Below are 21,260 nucleotides of genomic sequence, written 5' to 3' on the forward strand. Positions count from 1 at the left end.
ACAGAACTCAACAGCTAGAACTCAGGAACCATGAGATCATGACCTGAGCCAAAATCAAGAGTCTGATGCTTAATCTACTGAGCCACCAAGGTGCCCCTCAAATATATTTTCTTTCTTTTTCTTTTTTTAATGTTTATTTATTTATGAGAGAGAGAGAGCAAGAGAGAGTGAGAGAATGTGATAAGGAGAGGGGCAGAGAGAGAGGGAGACACAGAATCTGAAGCAGGCTCCAAGGCTCTGAGCTGTCTGCACAGAGCCCGACCCGGGGCTCCAACCCACGGACCGTGAGATCATGACCTGAGCCAAAGTCGGACACCCAACCGACTGAGCCACCCAGGCGCCCCTCAGAGAGCTCACCTGCAGTAGAGAAGCCTCTAGAGAACTAAAGAACCTCAGTGTGTAAATTTATTGTACCCATATTACATTGCCCCTACCTTCTTTCTGTTCAGGTACTGCTTTCTGTTTGATATGCTATCGGTCCTCAACAAACTGGTCCCCTACTTCAGTTATCTGTGACCCGCGTTTCTTTACCAGAACTTGTATTAAGTGTTAGTATCCAATTTGGAATTACTTCAGCTGTGTATTTTCTTCAGTGTTTCCTGTGATTATAAATGCCACGTGGGCAGGTAATAGAACTACTTCTGTTTATGCTACGTCCCTAGAAGAGAGCCCAGAATGTATTTAGACAGTATGTGCTAATGACCGATTACCTACTAATGACAGTTTTGTTTCCACTCATTCCTTCGCGATTTCCCAGCAAAGGCTTGAGGTGGAGATTATCCCAGGAGAGGACTCATCAAGCTCAAATTCTCCTCGAACCCGGACTATTGCGAGCACCGACGAAGGCTGCTGCTATGAGGTCGGGCATGAGGTGGCGCTGTTGCGCTTTATCATGACTTTTTTTTTTTTTTTTTTTTTTTTACCTGGGCTGCCTTCTCCTTCACAACGGACCATGTAGCGATCTCTAGAGGAGGAACACAGTAAGCAGAACAGCAGCAAGTGCAGCTTTTACAGCTTCGGCAGAGGTTTCCTGCTGGCTGGTGCGCGGTGAGTCCCGGAAACCTCAGTTGCCCGCAGACTTCCCCTTGTGGGGAGCCCGCCCCAACTCCATCCTTTGCGGGCAGCCACGCCCCACAGTGGGAAGGAGGGACTGAAAAGCATTTCCTTGAGGCTGGCACACCTTGTCACATCCAAACCGATCATTTTCTACCCCCCTGGCTGGGCCGGTTCCATCTGAGAGCAGAGTGGCCGGAGGAGGGACACGGTAGTGAACTGGGGTTCAGGGGTAGGGCGGGGGTGGGAGGTGGATAGCTTGGGCGTTTGGGAGGGAAAGGGGGGAGAAGGCCAAGAGTGGGAAGGTTGTGAGAGGCGGTTCGAATTTTATCTGAACGGGCAATGATCACCAGGTGAACGAACCTGTATTTCTTTGGAAGGAACATCTTGTGGATTTTGACTTTTATGTTTTTATGATTGTACGATGTGATATGCTGTTCCGTGTTGACCGGATTTTTGCTTTCTTCTGAATTTGTCTTCTCTTTTTCTGTGTCTCTTTCCCTTCTACCTACCTGGCAATGTCATCCCCATTTGTCTCCTTTTTCCCTTTCATTTCTTTTTTGAAAAAAGATTTTTTTAACATTTATTTATTATTGAGAGACAGAGAGACACAGAGCACGAGCAGGGAAGGGGCAGAGAAAGGGGGAGACACAGAATCCCAAGCAGGCTCCAGGCTCCAGGCTCCGAGCTGTCAGCACAGCACCCAATGCGGGGCTCGAACTCATCAACCGTGAGATTGTGATCTGAGCTGAAGTCCCTCGCTTAACTGACTGAGCCACCCAGGCGACCCTTTGGTTTCTGTGACTGTGGCGTCTTTCTGTTAGGAATCCCCATGCCATCTGAGTTTCTCATACATTTCAGACCAAGCTTTCTTCCTGCTACTTAGCGAGAACCATCAGTGGTTGTGGGAATCAAGCACCAGAGCTCCTGTAATGTGCAGCTCACACACACACAGTGAAATGCACCTGGAAATGGTGACTTCGACCTGATTGACCCTCCTCAGTACTCCTAACACTCAGCGAGGGGCCATCTGGGTCTCTCAGTGAGACATGGGGAGATACCATTGATCCTTGAACATCCCGGGTTTGAGTTAGGTGGGTCCACTTATGCATAGATTTTTTCAATAAGTACAGTACAGTACTGTAAATGTGTTTTCTCTTCCTTACGATTTTCTTAATGGTGCTTTCTTTTCTTTAGCTGACTTCATTCTAAGAATCCAGTGTATAATACGTGTGATATGCAAAATATCATACACATACAGTGTTGCTCGATTGTTTATGTTATTGGTAAGGTCGACTGTAGGCTATTAGTAGTTAAGTTTTGGGGGAGTCAGAAGTTTTACCCCTGTTTTCTGCTGCACAGGGGATCGGTGTCGCTAAACCCTGTGTTGTTCAAGGGTCAACTCTATTGGCATACTTTGGAGATATTGTGGGTTTGCCTTCAGACCACTGCGTTAAAGTGGAATTAATATTGGAATGAAGTGAGTCAGATGAAATTTTTGGTTTTCCAGTGCAAACAAAAGTTATGTTTAGTCTGTACTGTAGCCCGTTAAGTGTGTAATATGTCTACAAAAGCCATGTGTATACCTTAATTAAAAATTCTTTTTCTCTTTCTTTCTTTCTTTCTTTCTTTCTTTCTTTCTTTCTCTTTCTTTAAAAATGTTGATTTATTTTTGAGAGACAGAGACAGAGTGTGAGCAGGAGAGGGGCAGAGAGAGAGGGAGACACAGAATCTGAAGCAGGCTCCAGGCTCTGAGCTGTCAGCACAGAACCTGACGCGGGGCTCGAACTTAACCGCGAAATCACGACCTGAGCTGAAGTTGGACGCTTAACTGAGTGAGCCACCCAGGCGCCCCCCAAATACTTTTTTTTTCTAAAAAAGGCTGTCATCTGAGCTTTCAGAGAGTCATAATCGCTGATGGCAGACCACTATAACGAATACAATAATAATAAAAAAGTTTGAAATATTGTGAGAATTAGCCAAAATGTGACCCAGAGACACGTAATGAGCAAGTGTTCTTGAAAAAAAAAATGCAAAGTTGCTACAAACCTGCCATTTGTAACAAAACAAAACAAAACAACCTGCAATACCTGTGAAGCACAATAAAACAAAATGCTTAAGGACCACACGCCTGTGTTGCTTCCGTGAAAATCATACACTCTTCCTTTAGTGTCTTCATCACTATTAGCTTGCTAGGGCTGCTCTAACAAAGGGCCACAAATCGAGTGGCTTAAGCAACAGAAATGTATTGTCTCACAGTTCTGGAGGCTGAAAGTCTAAAATCAACAGCCATGTTGCTTCTCTCTGAGCACTGGGAGGGAAGGATCTATTCCAGACCCTTTGCTTTGGCTTGTAGATGGCTGTCTTTATGTTGGTATGGCATTCTCCCTGCATATGAGTCTGTCTTCAAATTTCTTTCTTTTTATTTATTTATGTATTTATAACGTTTATTTTGAGAGCACGTGTGCGTAATTGCAAGTGGGGGAGGGGCAGAAAGAGGGAGAAAGAGAGAGTCCCAAGAAGGTTCCGAGCCACCTTTTGAGACAAAGAGAGGGAGAGAGACAATCCCAAGCAGGCTCTGTGCTGTTAGTGGAGAGCCCGAGGCAGGGCTTGAACCCACAAACCGTGAGATCATGACCTGAGCCAAAACCAAGAGACCAATGCTCAACCGAGCCACCCAGGTGTCTCCAAATTTCCCCCTTTTTAAAGGACATTGGTCATATTGGATTAGCGCCCACTTTAATGACCTCCTTTTATGTCTCTATTCCCTCTGTTAAAGACTATTTCCAAGTAAGGTCACGATCTGCGGTACCGGAAGCTAGGACTTCAGTGTATGAACTTTGGGGTGGCACACTTCGATCTGTAACAGTTCCTTGTTCTTTCATTATGTACATACTCAGAGTGAGTTGAGTGTCGCACAGAGAGTTTTGTGATTCTACGGCTCTGTTTTATTTTGTTAATGTTTATTTCTGAGAGAGAGACAGAGCATGAATGGGGGAGGGTCAGAGAGAGAGGGAGACACAGAATCTGAAGCAGGCTCCAGGCTCTGAGCTGTCAGCACAGAGCCCGATGCGGGGCTCGAACTCACAGACTGTGAGATCAGGACCTGAGCCGAAGTCTGAAGCTCAACCGACTGAGCCACCCAGGCACCCCACTACGGCTCTGTTTTAAACTGAGGGTGTTAGTTTCCTATTGCTGCGGGAACAAATCATCCTACATTTGGTGGCTTAAACCAACACAGGTTTTTCTCTTCCAGTTCTGGAAGTCAGAAGTCCAAAAGGGTTTGCATGCCTTCTGGAGGCTCTAGGAGAGAATCCCTTTGCTTGCCTTTTTTTTCAGCCTCTAGAGACTGCTTGCCTTCCTTGGCTCAGGACTCTCTTCCTCTATCTTCAAAGCCACATCAAGTGTTTCTCACAGTTCATTTGCCGGCAGTGACACCTGTGCCCTTTTCTTCCATATTCAGGGTCTTTATGATTACATCAGACTCACGGGCTAATCTAGAATAATCTCGTCATTTTAAGGTCAGTGGGTTAATTCCACCTGCAATCTTCTTTCCTTTTGCCATTTTTTTAAAAAAATTTTTTTTTCAACGTTTTATTTATTTTTGGGACAGAGAGAGACAGAGCATGAACACGGGAGGGGCAGAGAGAGAGGGAGACACAGAATCGGAAACAGGCTCCAGGCTCGGAGCCATCAGCCCAGAGCCCGACGCGGGGCTCGAACTCACGGACCGCGAGATCGTGACCTGGCTGAAGTCGGACGCTCAACCGACTGCGCCACCCAGGCGCCCCTCCTTTTGCTATTTTAACACTATTAAAAACTAACATATTCGGGGCACCTGGGTGGCTCAGTTGGTTAAGCATCCGACTTTGGCTCAGGTCATGATCTTGCCGTTCCCGAGTTTGAGCCCCACATCAGGCTCCGTGCTGACAGCTCAGAGCCTGGAGCCTGTTTCAGATTCTGTGTCTCCCTATCTCACTCTGCCCTTCCCCCACTCACTCTTTGTCTCTCTCTCAAAAATAAATAAACATTAAAGAATTAAAAAAAAGAAACGAATATATTCATAGTTCTGGAGATTCGGACATAGATGTGTTTGAGGAGCCACTGACAGCCACACTGAGCTTTGAATAACTGGGTTTTCTTTATTGGGTTTATTGTCCTGTTTTCACTCTGAAGGATCCGTGTTTTGCTTGCTATGTGTAGCAAGGAACTTTATATCCCTTTTATAAGAGAAAACCAGCATCCTGTCTAGTGATAGAGCTAAAAATGTGTTCCCATTGAGCAGAAACCTGGGTAGCATGATGCTTCTATCGAATACTATTAAAAACGACTCCCCATCCCTTGCACTTTTAGCATTACAGCTTAATTCTTTATACCCAACTAATTTGTATACGTTACTTTTTCATAAAAATGTCTTTCTAGGGGCGCGTGGGTGGCTCCAGGCGGTTAAACGTCCGACTCTTGGTTTCAGCTCAGGCTATGATCTCACAGTTCGTGGGTTCAAGCCCCTCCCTGGGCTCTGCCCTCACAGTGCGGAGCCTGCTTGGGATTCTCTCTCTGCCTTTTTCTCTGCGCCTCCCCTGCTCTGTCTCTCTGCCTCTCAAAATAAATAAATAAATAAACTTAAAAATAATTTCTTTCAGATCCAATGTTATTTTTCTTGGTGAATTTAGCTGTGTATTTATCGAACAGCCGTATGAATTTTGACATGTGGGCAGACGCTGCTTTAGGCACAAGGGACATAGCAAGGCAGAAAGGAGCTGGGGTCCTTAAATTCTTGTTGTTGTGAAGGTGTCCCTCTCACTTCCTTCTCGTCCTTCCCCCAGTCTCAATTCCCCACCACATCCCTGGCTTTAGATGTGGCTACTGCTCTGTGCCTACGTCTGGGCTGTACTAACGAAGGACCTAAGGAAGGAAATTGCCATGCCCTCGAGGAAACTACCAACTGTTTGGGAAGAAGCAGATAATAATAAGCAAGCCAATGAAGCACTGAGTCAGCTGGTTGGGTATTCAATGCTCTATATTAGCATATCACCTCTTGGACATGGTTTCTAACTGGGAAAAATGAAAGTAGAAGGGAATGAGCGCACACATACCAAAAAAAAAAAAAAAAAAAAAAAAGTGCTTGCACAGACATCAGCGTAGACCGGAATGAGTCCTGTCCTGAGTCCAGGGACCTGAAATCTGGTTCAAGCGCTTGCACCCTTTTTGCGAGCAAAGAACAAGGGACTTACTTCAGTGTCCTTCATTATTATTATTATTTCGTTATTATTATTGTTATTATTTCCTCTCTTAACAAATGAAGGGTTGAAGTAGACTGGGAAACGTCCGGGGATTCTTCCAGGCTTAAAACAAAATGAGTCTTTTATTTTTGAATTTCTCACAATTTCTCTGAGTTTCCGAAGCAGAATAATAATGAGGGGACAGGTTCGAATTCAGCTGGGGAGATGGTCACCTCTGGGCCAGAAAGGAAACTGGGGATGGGGTGCAGGGGTTTCTATCCATCCCTTGACTTCAGCCTCCTTTCCTGAAGGTACTCTTACCCGTTCAGGTCAGGTGGCCTTCACTACTTTTCTCCTGTCTACAAGGCCAGCTGAATTGGGCGGTGCAGACTCCTGCTGCCTCATGTCGTGAATGCCATTTCCTAAGGGTGAGTTTTCAGGGAACAGAAGGATCTCCCTAGGCTCATGCCTCCTTTAACCCTCATCAGTCTCTGTTGTGGCCCGACTTCTAAGAATCGTCGCCACCCACAACTCAGCCAACCATCAAGTCAATACAGCTAATTCTCGGTAATGGCCATGATCAAATCAACTTGAAGACAGTGATTGCATGTTTCAAACCTGCACTTTTAAGATTTTTATGAACTAAATTACTGGCAAGAATTATAAATGAGAAAGGAAACCTGTTTTAATTTTCTTTCTGTTATAGCCTCAGCCATAGTAAACTGCCCCATCGGTATATATTTGTAGAGCAGTGTTTTTCAATGTTGGCAGGTAACAAAATAGATAGAAATATGGTGCTATTTCCAGAATACTGATCTAAATTAAAATTATGACATGTATATAATTCTAGGCTCTGCCAGAAATCTACTAAGAACAAATTGTAGCAGATGCTGTAGGGTAAGAAAAAAAAAGTATGTTTCAAACTGTACATTGTGGCCATAGGTAAATTTTAATAATACACGTTTACATAAAATACACAATACACAATACACAATTACATTTACACAAAATACACAATACACAATTACATTTACACAAAATACACAATACACAATTACACAAAATACACAATGATACACAAAATAATACTCGTATTTTAAGCCAATTAGCTTTCTAGAGAAATCTTCCAAGTTATTAGCTTGTGTCTCATCACTTTTTTTTTTTTTTTTTTTTTTTAGTGTTTATTTATTTTTGACAGAGAGAGAGAGAGAGAGACAGAGCATGAGCAGGGGAGGGGCAGAGAGAGAAGGAGACACAGAATCCAAAGCAGTCTCCAGGCTCCAAGCTGTCAGCACAGAGCCCAATGCAGGGCTCGAACTCACAGACCGTGAGATCATGACCCGAGCTGAAGCCAGACGCTCAACCGACTGAGCCACCCAGGTGCCCCATTGTCTCATCAGTTTTGAGTGATTTAGCCAAATGCACTGGATTGTTGGGTAAATGCAGAGGTTTGTGTTGAACAACTCTAGGAGACACCATTTATTTTCTATTCATATTATGCTATCAACTCAATGTTGAAAAACATCTGCCAAAGACGATAATTTGGAGTTTGGAGAAATTGATCCAGAGCTCTTCTTTTCTGACAGAACTCTCTATCCAAGCCACCCCCAGTTTGTGTCCTTTGGGTCAACTTCTCCAAAGTCCCTCTTACGTCAGATGGGGCTGGCTTGCCTAAGTGCTCAGTCCAGGCCTCAATCTAGTGCTCCTTCTGGCCAGTTAGAGACTAAAGAAGCAGGAAAGGACTTGATTTATCTGAGTAGTAGAAGTGACAGGCTTGCTTCTGGTTCAAGGAAGGAGGAGGAGGCGTAAGAGAATGCCAAATATTTACCTCCATTACCTTGTTTTCCATCAGATTCATAATCAGATTCCACAAATCCAGCCAGTCTGGTCTGAAGCTGCCCTGCGTCCTACCTCTGTGGTCCTTCCTCGTAGGTCTCCATGCCCGATTCCTTTAGCGTTGCTGGGGGCTGATCATTAAGTGTGAGTCAAAATGAATTCTGGCAGAGGTAGAAGAAAGAAGGAGAGTATCCCCTAAAATATTCATAAAGCCCGGAAGTGCCAACAATTAAAAACACAGCCAGAATGTGAAGTCTCGAGTCTTCAACCTGGGGCATGCATGGGGTAGAGATTTCCAGAGGCTCGTCCAGACACATAAAGAGCCCAAAGACCTGGCAGGCAGAAGAAACTATGAAAGCGTACGCACATTATGAACTGTACAAACTGGGATCCTTTTCCTTACCCTCATCCCTCCAAACCCCAACTGGAAAAAAGGGGGATCAAATATCCAGCCAACCTTATGAAGGGTGGAAAATTGTAGGGAAGGAGCACTAGGTGGAGATTCAAGACACGTAAGAGTAGTCTTAGCCTGAGTGTTAACTGGCTGTTGGAAGATACCTCAATCTGTGCCTGAGTTTGCTCATCCATAAGTTATGGAGGTGAGGGTTTTTTTTGGTTGTTGTTGAGTTCAAAGGGCTCTTCCGGTTGTTTAGGATTCTGTGGCATTGGTGGAGCACGTGTTGCATTTCAGAGTGTGCTTGTCAGGCAGAATAAGCAATGGAAGGCAGGGTTGCTGTTTTCATTGTTTCTGTAGCAGCGAGTATGGCCCAGAGGAAACAGCAGTGGTTACTTAATTCGCAGCATGGGAATAGAATGGCTTTTGGGGGGCGCCTGGGTGGCTCAGTGGGTTAAGCGTCCAACTGCAGCTCAAGTCATGATCTCACACTCCGTGAGTTCGAGCCCCCGCGTCGGGCTCTGTGCTGACAACTTGGAGCCTGGAGCCTGCTTCAGATTCTGTGTCTCCTCCTCTCTCTGCCCCTCCCCTGCTCACGCTCTGTCTCTCTCTGTCTCAAAAATAAATACACATCATCAAAAAAAAAAAAAAATGAAGATGGGGCACCTGGGTGGCTCAGTCGGGTAGGCGTCTGACTCTTGATTTTGGCTCAGGTTATGATTTCATGGTTTGTCAGTTCGAGCCTCGTGTCGGGCTCTGCACAGATGGAATGGAGCCTGCATGGGATTCGCTCTCCATTTCTCTCTCTGCCCCTCCCCCACTTGTGTGTTCTCTCTCTCTCAGAATGAATAAATAAACTTTAAAATCTATCTATCAATATATATAGATATATATCTATATAACTATATAACTATCTATATAACTATATCTATATAACGATCTATAGATAGTTATCTATCTATCGATATATGTATATCTATATATATCGATAGATAACTTTGAGAAATATACCAATTCTATAGGATTGGGAAAAAAGAAATATTAATAAGCCAAATGTGACTTTATAACTATCTGTAAAGCATCACTTCTTCAGCACATCACATTTATCTTTCCAAGTCTGCTCTCCTTGGGCTGATATTGAAATTGATTATTTTTAATTCACTGAGTTAGCACTGACCACGGAATGGAGGCAAGCTGACTTCAAAACCAAAGTATGAGCTTACGTTATCTACAAACAGATGGGCAATAAAGATTTGATAGTATCAGCAAGGTTGCAGGTTGTGGGTTTATAGGTATTCAAAAACTATGTGAGATAAGTCACTCACCAAAAGGAGTTGAACGCTGGGCTAGAACTCTCTGTGCTAGATGGAGGTCCTTATAGTTTTACATGTGAGTTACGGGATTTAATGGTGGTATTAGGGACTGCTCCTTTTCACCTCTCATTTAAGCTCAATCAATAATATTTTGGGTGCCCAGGGAACAGTGTTCTCCATAGGTTTGATGTGCAGAAGCATTTATGGATAGGAATTTAGAGATGTGACTCTGGGTACCAGAGTCCTACCAAATTCAGGGCAATGTGAGGAATCAGATGAACTCAGGCCCGTCAAAGAAAATAAACTGGGTGCTGATGCTAAGAACTACAAAATGTGCTCTATAGTGTGTGCCTTTATCCAAACATGAGAAGGATCAGAAGTGGCCTTTTAGTATGCTATGGTACCATATGTAAATAGCATGTCTGGCCAGCCTCTAGGAGGCATGTATTGTCCAACCTGTTCTAGAATGGACCTTCTCAGAGACAGAGCATTCTGTGACATTGCCGAATCATACACAAATTCCGGTTTAACCTTTAGAGGCCATGGAACTGTATGTCATCATCAACAACAAATGAGACTTGCACACTGAAAACTACAAAATATCATTGAAAAAATTAAAGAGGATCTAAGAAGACTTAATATCGTTAAGATGGTAGTACCCTCTCAATTGATCTGTACGGTCAATGTAATCTCTACCCCAATTTTTTTTTTTTTACAGAAATGGCCAAGATGATTCTAAAATGCACATCATAACATAAATGTCTTAAAATATCCAAAACAGTCAAAAAGAGATTAAAGATGGAGGAGTCATGTCTAATGATTTAAAAACTAAGTTTTTTTTTTTTAAATTTTTAATGTTTATTTACTTTTGAGAGACAGAGCATGAACAGGGGAGGGGCAGAGAGAGAGGGAGACACAGAATCCCAAACAAGCTCCAGGCTCCGAGCTGTCAGCACAGAGCCCCACGCGGGGCTCGAGTTCGCGAACCGTGTGATCATGACTTGAGCCCTAGTCAGATGCTTAACTGACTGAGCCACCCAGGTGCCCCTAAAAACTCACTAAGTTTTAAAACTAAGTAATTAAAACTGTGTACTATTGGCATAAAGATAGACATATAGACCAATGGAACAGAATTGAGGGTCCTGAAATAAACTCATACCTATGGCCATTTGATTTTCTTTTTTATTAAAAAAATTTTTTTAAATTATTTTTCTTTATTTTTGAGAGGCAGAGAGAGACACAGCGTGTGTGGGGGACGGGAAGAGAGAGAAGGAGACACAGAATCCAAAGCAGGTTCCAGGCTCTGAGCTGTCAGCACAGAGCCTGATGTGGGGCCCGAACTCATGAACCATGAGATCATGACCAGAGCCAAAGTCGGACGCTCAACCGACTGAGCCACCCAGCCGCCCCGGCCATTTGACTTTCTATACAGTGCCAACACAATTCATTGTGCAGACGCACTGGATATTAACATGCAAAAGAATGAAATTGATTGCCTACTTCACAACATTTGCAGAAATTAACTCAAAATAGGTCAAAGATCTAAATGTAAGATCTAAAATCATTATTCAGCCATAAAAATGAATGAAGTACTGATTTATGCTACAACATGGATGGGATGGTTAATTTTTTTAAAAAAATTTTAATGTTTTTATTTATTTTTGAGAGAGAGAGAGAGAGAGAGACAGAGCAAGCAGGGGAGGGGCAGAGAGAGAGGGAGACCCAGAATCTGAAGCAGGCTCCAGGCTCCGAGCTGTCAGCACAGAGCTGATGTGGGGCCTGAACTCATGAGCTGTGAGATCATGACCTGAGCCGAAGCTGGATGCTTAACTGACTGAGCCAGCCAGGTGCCCCCAGGATGGTTAATTTTATGTGTCAGTTTGACTGGGCTGAGGAATGCCCAGATGATGAGGAAACATGATTTCTGGGTGCCTCTGTGAGGATGTTTCTGGAAAAGATTAGCATTTGAATCAGTGGACTGAGTAAAGAAGATCTGCCCTCGCCAGTGTGGGTGGACATCATCCAACCTGCTGAGGGCTTGAGGAAAGTAAAAAGATGGAGGAAGGGTGAATTTTCTCTCTCTTGAGATGGGACACCCATCTTCTCCTGCCCTCCACCATCGGAACTCCTGGTTCTCCAGCCCTTGGGCTCTAGGACTTACGCCCATGGTCCCCCGCTCTCAGGCCTTCAGCCTCACACTGAATTGTACTACGGCGTTCCTGATTTTCCAGCTTGCAGACAGCAGGTTGGGGGACTTCTCGGCCTCTGTAATCTCATGAGCCAATTCCCATAATAAATGTCCTCCTATATATTTGTCTATATATCTACATCTTTATATCTTATTCGTTCAGTTTCTCTAGAGAACCCTGATTAATACAATGGCTGATCCTAAATGCATGCTAAGTGAAAGAAACCAGACACAAAGCTACAGATTGTATGATTCAATTCGTATGAAATGTTCAAAATAGGTAAATCCAAAGACAGAAAATAGGTGATTGCCAGGCGCTGGGGAGAGTGGGCATTGGGGAGTGACTACTATTGGTACAGATTTCTTGGAGAGGATGATGAAAATATTCTAAAATTAGATAGCAGTGATGGTTGTACGATTTTGTGACTATAAAAACCACTGATAATACACTTTAAAAAGGGTGTGTTCTTGGGCCCCTGGGTGGCTCAGTCGGTTAAGTGTCGGACTTCAGCTCAGGTCACGATCTCACGATTCGTGAGTTGGAACCCCACATCGGGCTCTGTGCTGGCAGCTCAGAGCTTGGAGCCTGCTTTGGATTCTGTGACTCCCCCTCTCTCTGCCCCTCCCCTGCTCACACTCGGTCTCTCTTTGTCTCTCAAAAATTAAATAAACGTGAAAACAAATGTTTTAAAAGGGTGAGTTCTCTGGTATGTGAATTATATCTCAGTCAAAAAGAAAGCAATATTGAAGGTAATTCTAATTTTGAAAAAAAAAAAAAGAAAAGAAAAAGGACAGAAAAAGAAAGAAAAGAAAAGAAAAAAAGGTTTTCAAGAATCTGCTAGGAAGATGATATAATGTCAGAAAATAGATTCCAAAGCCATACAACCTGGGAGTTCCAAATCCCTGTTACTAGCTGAGTGGTCCAGAGCAAGTTACTTTACCTCTCTGTGACCCAGAGGTCATTGGTGCCATTGTAACTATATGCCTACTAGGCTGTAATGGGAAGCAAAAACCAGTATGAAGGAAGCTGTGCTGCATGTAAGTGACGGTTCAAGAGGGGCAGAGCAGGGCAGGGTCCAAAGCAGATTGCTTCATTGGTTTATTGTCTGAACTCTGCTCCAGGCTGACTCACGGAAAGACACTGGGTGTAGTGGAAAAGGAGGAAGAGATCATATGGATCCAAGATACCATATCTATATTTAACCTTTCCTGGCCCTGGAAAAGATCCAAAACTATGTTAGGAGAGACACATAGAGGAGGGCACCAGAGCAAGGTATGATGAAAAGTATTGGATAAATTTTTTGTTGCTCAGTTTAAATAAATATTAGACAGAAATGTTGAGGGTTTTCCTCTGGTTTCAGACAATAAACTTAAGATTTTGTTCTCTCGTCCTATCTCTACTGGGACCTTGCTTCATCTTTCAATTCAAAATGAGATCAGACAGGGGCACTTGGGTGGCTCAGTCAGTTAAGTATCTGACTCTTGATTTCGGCTCAGGTCATGAGCTCATGGTTTGTGAGTTCAAGCCCCGCATTGGGCTCTGTGCAGAAAGCATGGAGCCTGCCTGGGATTCTCTCTCTGTCTCTCTCTGTCCCTCTCCTGCTCATGCACTCTCTCTCTCTCAAAATAAATAAATAACCACTTAACAACAACAAAAAAAGATCAAACAAATCTTTAAAGTTCATGTCACTGCCACATTTTTATTCCCAGGACAGATCAAGAAGCTAGGACAGTGGCAGGTGTTTGTAGCAAGATTCACATTCCTTTGTTTTTTCAATTAATTAATTAATCAATCAAAGTTTTATTTAATTGTAGTTAGTTAACATATTTGCAATATTGGTTTCAGGAGTAAAATTCAGTGATTCATCACTTGAATACAACACCCAGTGTTCATCATAACAAGAGCCCTCCCTAATACCCATCACCCATCTTAGCCCATCCCCCTCCCACCTCCCTCCATTGACCCTCAGTTTGTTCCCTATCTTTAAGAGTCTCTTACCGTGTGTCTCTCTCTCTCTCTCTCTCTCTCCTCCTCCCATGTGTTCATCTGTTTTGTTTCCTAAACTCTACATATGAATGAAATCATATGGTATTTGTCTTTCTCTGATTTATTTCGCTTAGCATAATACATCTAGCTCCATCCACGTTATTGCAAATGGCAAGATTTCATTCTTTTTGACCACATCCCTTTGTTTTAAACTGCTTTAAGATGTACTTCCCATTCATGACTTTTCTTTAGATCTCACTCTTTCTGTCAGCATACAGCAAAGAAGGACTATATTACATAGCCATTTTGAGGGAATGATAGAAAGATGTCACATTTCTTACTTAAAAAAAAATAGAGAAAACTCTGTTGTTGACCTTTCCTCTGGTTTTACACTTCTGAATTCTCTTCTTTATGTGAGTATATGTTGTATACCCTTGGTTTCATCATCGTTTTCCTTTCTTGGATTCTAAATAAATAATTATAATGCCTTGTATTTTTACTCTATATATTTCATGGTGTTTTACATACAAACCTCAGACTAAGACATGTTAATTAGCTTGCTTAAGGTCACACACAAGATGGTGCTAACCCAGTGTCATAACTGAGATCTCACGTCTCCTTTGCCTGTATTAGGAGAGGATTCTTTCTTTTCATTCTACATTTCTCCTAGAACTTTCCATTGAGAAATAATCTAGGTGAGGAAAATATAACCAATTCCAGGGCAGAAGGCAGCTGAAGCCAACGTGAAGATCAGTGCTGGGGCCTCATTATACTGGAGTCCATGCTAGTGTAGAAATAGTGTTATTTAAAGTTCATTTGATCACAGGGTTTTCTCCAAAGTGCATCTCATATCTGCATTAATCTCTGGCTTCCTCAAAATCACTGGTATTGATATATGAGAGGAGAAAGAGTATGATTAGCAAATGATGGAGCAATAAGTAAGTAGAACTGGCTTGAAATTCTTTGAAATACCAAAGCCTTAACACCAGCTTAACAGATCTCCAAATCATTTACTATAGAAATGCTTTAATGGTGGAAAGCAAGGTACATCAGAAAAGAGGGCAGTGGACCTGTGGGGGCAGGGGAGAGGGAGAACATGATAATACGACCTTGGATTTCTGAATTCCATCAATTTCTTTTATTCTAAGACTTTAAAGTCTTGTCCTGTGTTTTATCTTATTTGTCTTGCCAGAATGTCTGATTAGGCAGTTCAAGGATTATGATCCATTACTTTATGGATCAGGAATTAAAACCCAGAGATGTGATAAAACCTGCTCCAAATGATAAAGACAGAAAGGGAGAGAGAAGCAGAGATAATGTTAAGATATGGCTGCCAATTTAGAACTGTATTAAACTAGATCCTGATGAATTTTATTTTTTATTTTTATTTATTTTTATTTTTTTTTAACGTTTATTTATTTTTGAGACAGAGAGAGACACAGCATGATCGGGGGAGGGTCAGAGAGACAGGGAGACACAGAATCTGAAACAGGCTCCAGGCTCTGAGCCATCAGCACAGAGCCTGACGCAGGGCTCGAACTCACAGACCGCGAGATCATGACCTGAGCCAAAGCCGGACTCCCAACCGACTGAGCCACCCAGGCGCCCCAATCCTGATGAATTTTAAATCTGCTTATATCACTTTACCTATGAACATAAGAAAAGCCCCTTTATTAAAAACTTTCATGAACGTAAAATTGATATATTTATTCTATTGTGTAGCTGTATAAAAATTTGGCAGCCCTCTTTGCATTAGAGCTTTCCAGAGAAATAGAGCCAACAGGATGTTTGTGTGTCTATGTATGTATGTATATGTATGTATGTATGCCTATATGTATCTATGTATCATCTATTGAGATCTAGTTTGAAGAATAGATCTGAGCCTGGATGGCTCAGTTGGCTAAGCATCTGACTCTTGATTTTGGCTCAGGTCATGATCTTACGGTTTGTGAGATTGAGCCCTGTGTTGGCCTCTGCACCGGCAGTGCAGGGTCTGCTTGGGATTCTCTCTCTCTCTCTCTCTCTCTCTGCCCCTCCACTGTTTGTTCTCTCTCTTTCAAAATAAATAAATAAACATTAACAAAAATTAAGAATCTGTGGATAGTTGGGAAGTCCAAAGTCTTCAAGGTAGACCAGCAGGCTGGAGACCCAGTGAAGTGATGCAGTTTAAGTCCAAAGGCAGTGTGCTGGCATAATTTCCTCTTCTGGGGAGGTCAGTCCTTTTCTATTAAGACCTTCAACTGATTAGATGGGCCATACGCACATTATGGAGGGTAATGTGCTTTCTTCAAAGTTCCCTGACTTAATTGTTAATCTCATTTTAAAAATGCCTTCACAGAAATATCTAGAATAACGTTTGATCAATTATCTGGGTACCATGGCCTAGCCAAGTTGACACATAAAATTACCCATCACACACCTCTTCATGAAAATTTAATTTTATTTCTACTTTTAATGTTAATACAATTTGCATAATTGTATAATTATAATAGTAATTTAAAAATAATAATCATTATTTATTAATAATTATTATTAATAAATAATAATAACAATCAATTATTATAATTATTAAATAAAATGATAATTTTTTTTTGCATGTTCAGAAACATCTTCCATTAAAAAAATCCTTTTATGGGGTGCCTGGTTGGCTCAGTCAGTGGAGCCTGCAACCCTTGGTCTCAGGGTTGTGAGTTTGAGCCCCATGTTGGGTGTAGAGATTACTTAAAAATAATATCTCTTAAAAAATCCTTTTATAATTGAGTCTTAGGAGAGAAATTACTGGGTCAAAATTATGAACATCATTCAGACTCTTTTCTTACATTGCCAAATTCGTTTCCATAATGTAGAAATTTAGATTCCCTGTTAATGTGTAAGAGTGGGCTTTTTAAAATAGGGTTCTTCAGAACATCAGAATTCTCTTTCTTTTTTTTTTCTTAAATGGAAATACAAAAATTTCACATCTTGGTTTTACTTGAATGTATATTATATAATTACTAGTTAAATTGAACATCTTTAATCTTAACATCACCCTTCTCCCATATTTGTTAAACACTTTTATTTGATGTATTGGTTTTCTTTTGATTTCACTGTTTTTTTAATTTTTAATTTTTATTTTTTAATTTTAATTTTAATTTTTTTTTGAGAGAGAGATAAAGAGAGAGAGAGCCTGTGTGAACAGGGAAGGGGGGCAGAGGAAGAGAGAGAGAGAATCCCAAGCAGGCTTCACACTCAGTGTGGAGGTTGACATGGGGCTCGATCCCATGATCCTGGGATCATAACCTGAGCCAAAATCAAGAGTCAGACGCTTAACCGACTGAGCTACCCAGGTGCCCCATGTTTTTCACTTTTCATGACCATTTATTTATTGTCATCTTATTAATTTTCTTACTATAGTTACTAAGTTATATAGAATTTCTGTTTTTATACATTGATCCTTTCTTTGTGGTTTTACTTTTTCTGTTGGAAGGATTCTTCTATTTACTTATTTACTTGTTTATTTGTTTATTTACCTTATGCATTTGTATCTCTTTTGTTGTTTATTATTTATTTTTATTTTTAAATCTACATCTAAGTTACTTAGCATTTAATGCAGTAATCATTTCAGGAGTAGATTCCAGTGATTCATCCCCTACGTGTAACACCCAGTGCTCATCCCAGCAATGGGATGGGCCCCTTGCTCATTTAGCCATCCTCCCATCCACAACCCCTCCAACAACCCTCAGTTTGCTCTCTATATTTAAGATGTTTAAGAGTCTCGTATGTTTTGCCCCCTCCCTCTTTTTACATTATGTTTGCTTCCCTTTCCTTATGTTCATGTGTTTTGTATCTTAAATTCCACATATAAGTGAAGTCATATGATATTTGTCTTTCTGTAATTCCGGTTAGCATAATACCCTCTAGTTCCATCCACGTAGTTGCAAATGGCAAGATTTCATTCTTTTTGATTGCCGAGTAATATTCCATTGCATATATATACCACATCTTCTTTATCCATTCATCTGTCAGTGGACACTTGGGCTCTTTCCATATTTTGGCTATTGATAGTGTTGCTATAAACATGGGGGTGCATGTGTCACTTCAAAACAGCATACCTGTATCCCTTGGGTAGATACCTAGTAGTGCAATTGCTGGGTCTGAGGGTAGTTCTATTTTTAATTTTTTGAGAAAACTCCATACTGTCTTCCAGAGTGGCTGAACCAGTTTGCATTCTCACCAGCAGTGCAAAAGGGTTCCCGTTTCTTCACATCCTCGCCAACATCTGTTGTTGTCTGAGCTGTTAATTTTAGCCATTCTGACTGGCGTGAGTTGGTATGTTATTGTGGTTTTGATTTGTACAGGAATCTTTTCTTTTAATCTTACCTAGTCCTCACCAATCCCATATAACGTACAATGTTAGTTTTTGTTTCTTAAAACATATAATCATTTGTCCAACTAAAATTTATTTTTGCACAGGAATGAAGCAAGGATCTAAATTATTATTGCCAAGCGAGTAACCATAATATGCATATGATGCATAATCCACATAATGATAATCAATCTCAATAGTTCGCAACCTGGCTGTAATTTAGTGTCTCCTGGGAAGCAGTCCCTTTTTTCAGTGCTGATAAGTGAAATCATACTTATGGGATACATAAACATCATAATTTCTTCTAAGGTAGGGAGTGAACCCCACATGGGCATTTTTTAGAAAGCTCCCTACAAGAGGCTAATGTGTAGCCAGGTTTGAGAATCTGCTTGTTCTGTTTCATGCTGACTTCTTTATATTAAATCCCTAAATATGTCATTTATTTCTGGGATATTTATGTGCTCTGTTAAGCTTACTCTCTATTTTTGAGTGTCACTGGGTAGGTTAGTGTGTGTGTTAGGCTTTGTAACATATTCAGGCCTAGAATATGCTTCTTGCCTCAAATCTTGTTTTGTTTTTGGAATGAGAGATTAATGCATGTTGGGATATCACTAGTTCTTATCCTCATCTTGCTGGAGCCCTAAGTTTGCAAAACAAAAACAAAAACAAAACAAAAGCAACTGTAACAAGCCCTTATTGAACTTCTCAACTTACTTACACATCTTAGAAAAACTACCTAAACTTTCTCCCCGTCCTCATTTTCTGTTTATTCTCTGAACTACCCCCCTCTCTAGCTCCGCTATTGTTTATTCTTTCTAGGACCATGAGTGATCTCCGTTCTGCCTCTATCCATTGGGCCACTTCTCTGAGAGAGTGATTTGAGATAAACTAACTAGGTTTTGGAGGTAAATTCTAGGTAAAGGTCGACAGTTCGGTGATACATTCACATGTAGGTGAGAGTAAGCAACTTGGGTTTATAGTGTGGCGAGCAGAACAGTAGGGGCAAGAGGTCCAGGGGCACGTGGGTGGGCGTGAAGTAGAGTATGGATGGGGTGATGGCCATTATTCAGGTGCAAGGCCATCAGGGTATCTATCAGGAGGGGGATGGCTTTCCATTTGTAGTAGGACGTCAGTAACCAGACTATACTGTGCAGTTCTAATCTCATGAAAGAGGATTGATTTAGGCAGAGAGGACAGTGAGGGCCTATCCACTTGTGAGACATTCAGGATAGGACTCCAGACTTGAGAGTACTTGGGTACTCAGCATGAGTACCTGGACAACCTTACGAGAAATGAGCGACCTGTCTTCTCAAACTAAGGAGGGCGGCAAGAAGGATAGGGAGAAGGAGCCGAGACTATTGATCTCCTTACTGCCTCCATCCGGATTAGTTCAGGAATTTTACCCAAGACTGGGTAAAAATGTAGCCAGCAGATAGGTGGTGTCAATGGAAGCAGCTAGAAGGCATTCACAGAAGGTGAATTAATTAACTAATTAATAATATACCACCATGTAGCATTCTATCTGTTTTATACCTTCGTTTACAGCATTGTGCTCTTGATCCGTCTTGTTTAAATCTCCCGTCCTCAACATGATTGTCAAATTCAGAGACCTCTTAGCAGGTGTAATACTTAGACTGTCCAATCGTACATAGTTGCCGTATGAAGTTTTAACACCCACGTTCCTTTATGATTAACTTCCTCTTCGCACACAGGATTACGTGGAGTTAGATCTACCAATATTATAAATGTCTTGACAATAGGGGTTTTGTTTTGTTATCTGGAGTTATATACGCTTACCTGATTGGTACAGCTATATGACTACCTCCCAACCTGGGAGACAGGTGAAGAAGGGAAGGGGGAGGAAGGGAAGCACTACTTTATATTGATTGTCAGTAATGGGCCCAGCACTATGCTAGGTACTATACGTAAATTATCCTGGAGAGCTTTCCACAGTCTCGGGAGAGAGACATCATGGTCTCCGCTGACAGATGGCCAAACGGAGGCTCAGAAGGTTAGAATGACTTATACACAGTCTGGAAGAATGTTGGACCTGAGATCCAAATAGAAGTCTGACTCCAAATCTCCTTCTCTTGCCACTTCCCCGGAGGAAAGTACAGGCAGGGCAGGGATAGGAAGGAAGCTTGTGAGCTTCTGGGGCTGCTGGGATATGGGTAGAAAGAGGCAGGTCTGCAGGACCTTCAGAATTTGAGAGGCAAGGTCGTCTCACTGGTTGAGGGGACTTGCTCATTGCCCTGCCCCCTTTTCTGGCGGGACTCATTCCTTGCGGCTGTCTGTGGTTCTTCACTGCCCTCAGGAGAGAAACAGGTGTCCCGCTCCCTGAACTAGGAAGGGAAGGCATGGCAAAGTCAGGTGTCCTGCCTCTGGACGCTTGATGGATCACCTATCAAACCGGAACTGGCACCTCTGTTATCATAACACCAGCTCAGTGCTGATTCCATCTTTCCCAGCTTCCAGACTGCTCAGCTCTGAGGCACACGGAGCCACTCTTTTTTTTAATTTTTTTTTTCAACGTTTATTTATTTTTGGGACAGAGAGAGACAGAGCATGAACGGGGGAGGTGCAGAGAGAGAGGGAGACACAGAATCGGAAACAGGCTCCAGGCTCTGAGCTATCAGCCCAGAGCCCGACGCGGGGCTCGAACTCACGGACCGCGAGATCGTGACCTGGCTGAAGTCGGACGCTTAACCGACTGCGCCACCCAGGCGCCCCAGGAGCCACTCTTAAGGAGGGACTCCGCTGTTTGCTCCTTGCTGCGCAGAATGAGGTTCCCGGGGGCATCGTTTTCATCTCGCCAGGCGTTTGTGGTTGTGTACCTGGGATTACCTTCTCTGTGCAGGATCTTTACAAGGACCCGCCCTGTGTGACACAGCACTTCACACATTTCCTGCTTGTGACATCCCC

At 42.3% G+C, this 21,260-nt stretch overlaps 1 protein-coding gene across 1 annotated transcript in view; it reads left to right on the plus strand.

Annotated features, from left to right (window-relative positions):
* Window positions 1-1,129: 1,129 nt before the first annotated feature.
* Window positions 1,130-21,260, plus strand: part of STYK1 (STY kinase 1) — a 45,432-nt gene continuing 25,301 nt past the window's right edge. Inside the window, exon 1 of the mRNA XM_025930688.2 lies at window positions 1,130-1,264. The gene's annotated coding sequence lies outside the window, so the exon portion shown is untranslated. The remainder of the gene's footprint in view (window positions 1,265-21,260) is intronic.

This window comes from Puma concolor, chromosome B4, assembly GCF_028749965.1.
Source record: "Puma concolor isolate L17-30 chromosome B4, mPumCon1.1.hap2, whole genome shotgun sequence".
NCBI lineage: Eukaryota > Metazoa > Chordata > Mammalia > Carnivora > Felidae > Puma > Puma concolor.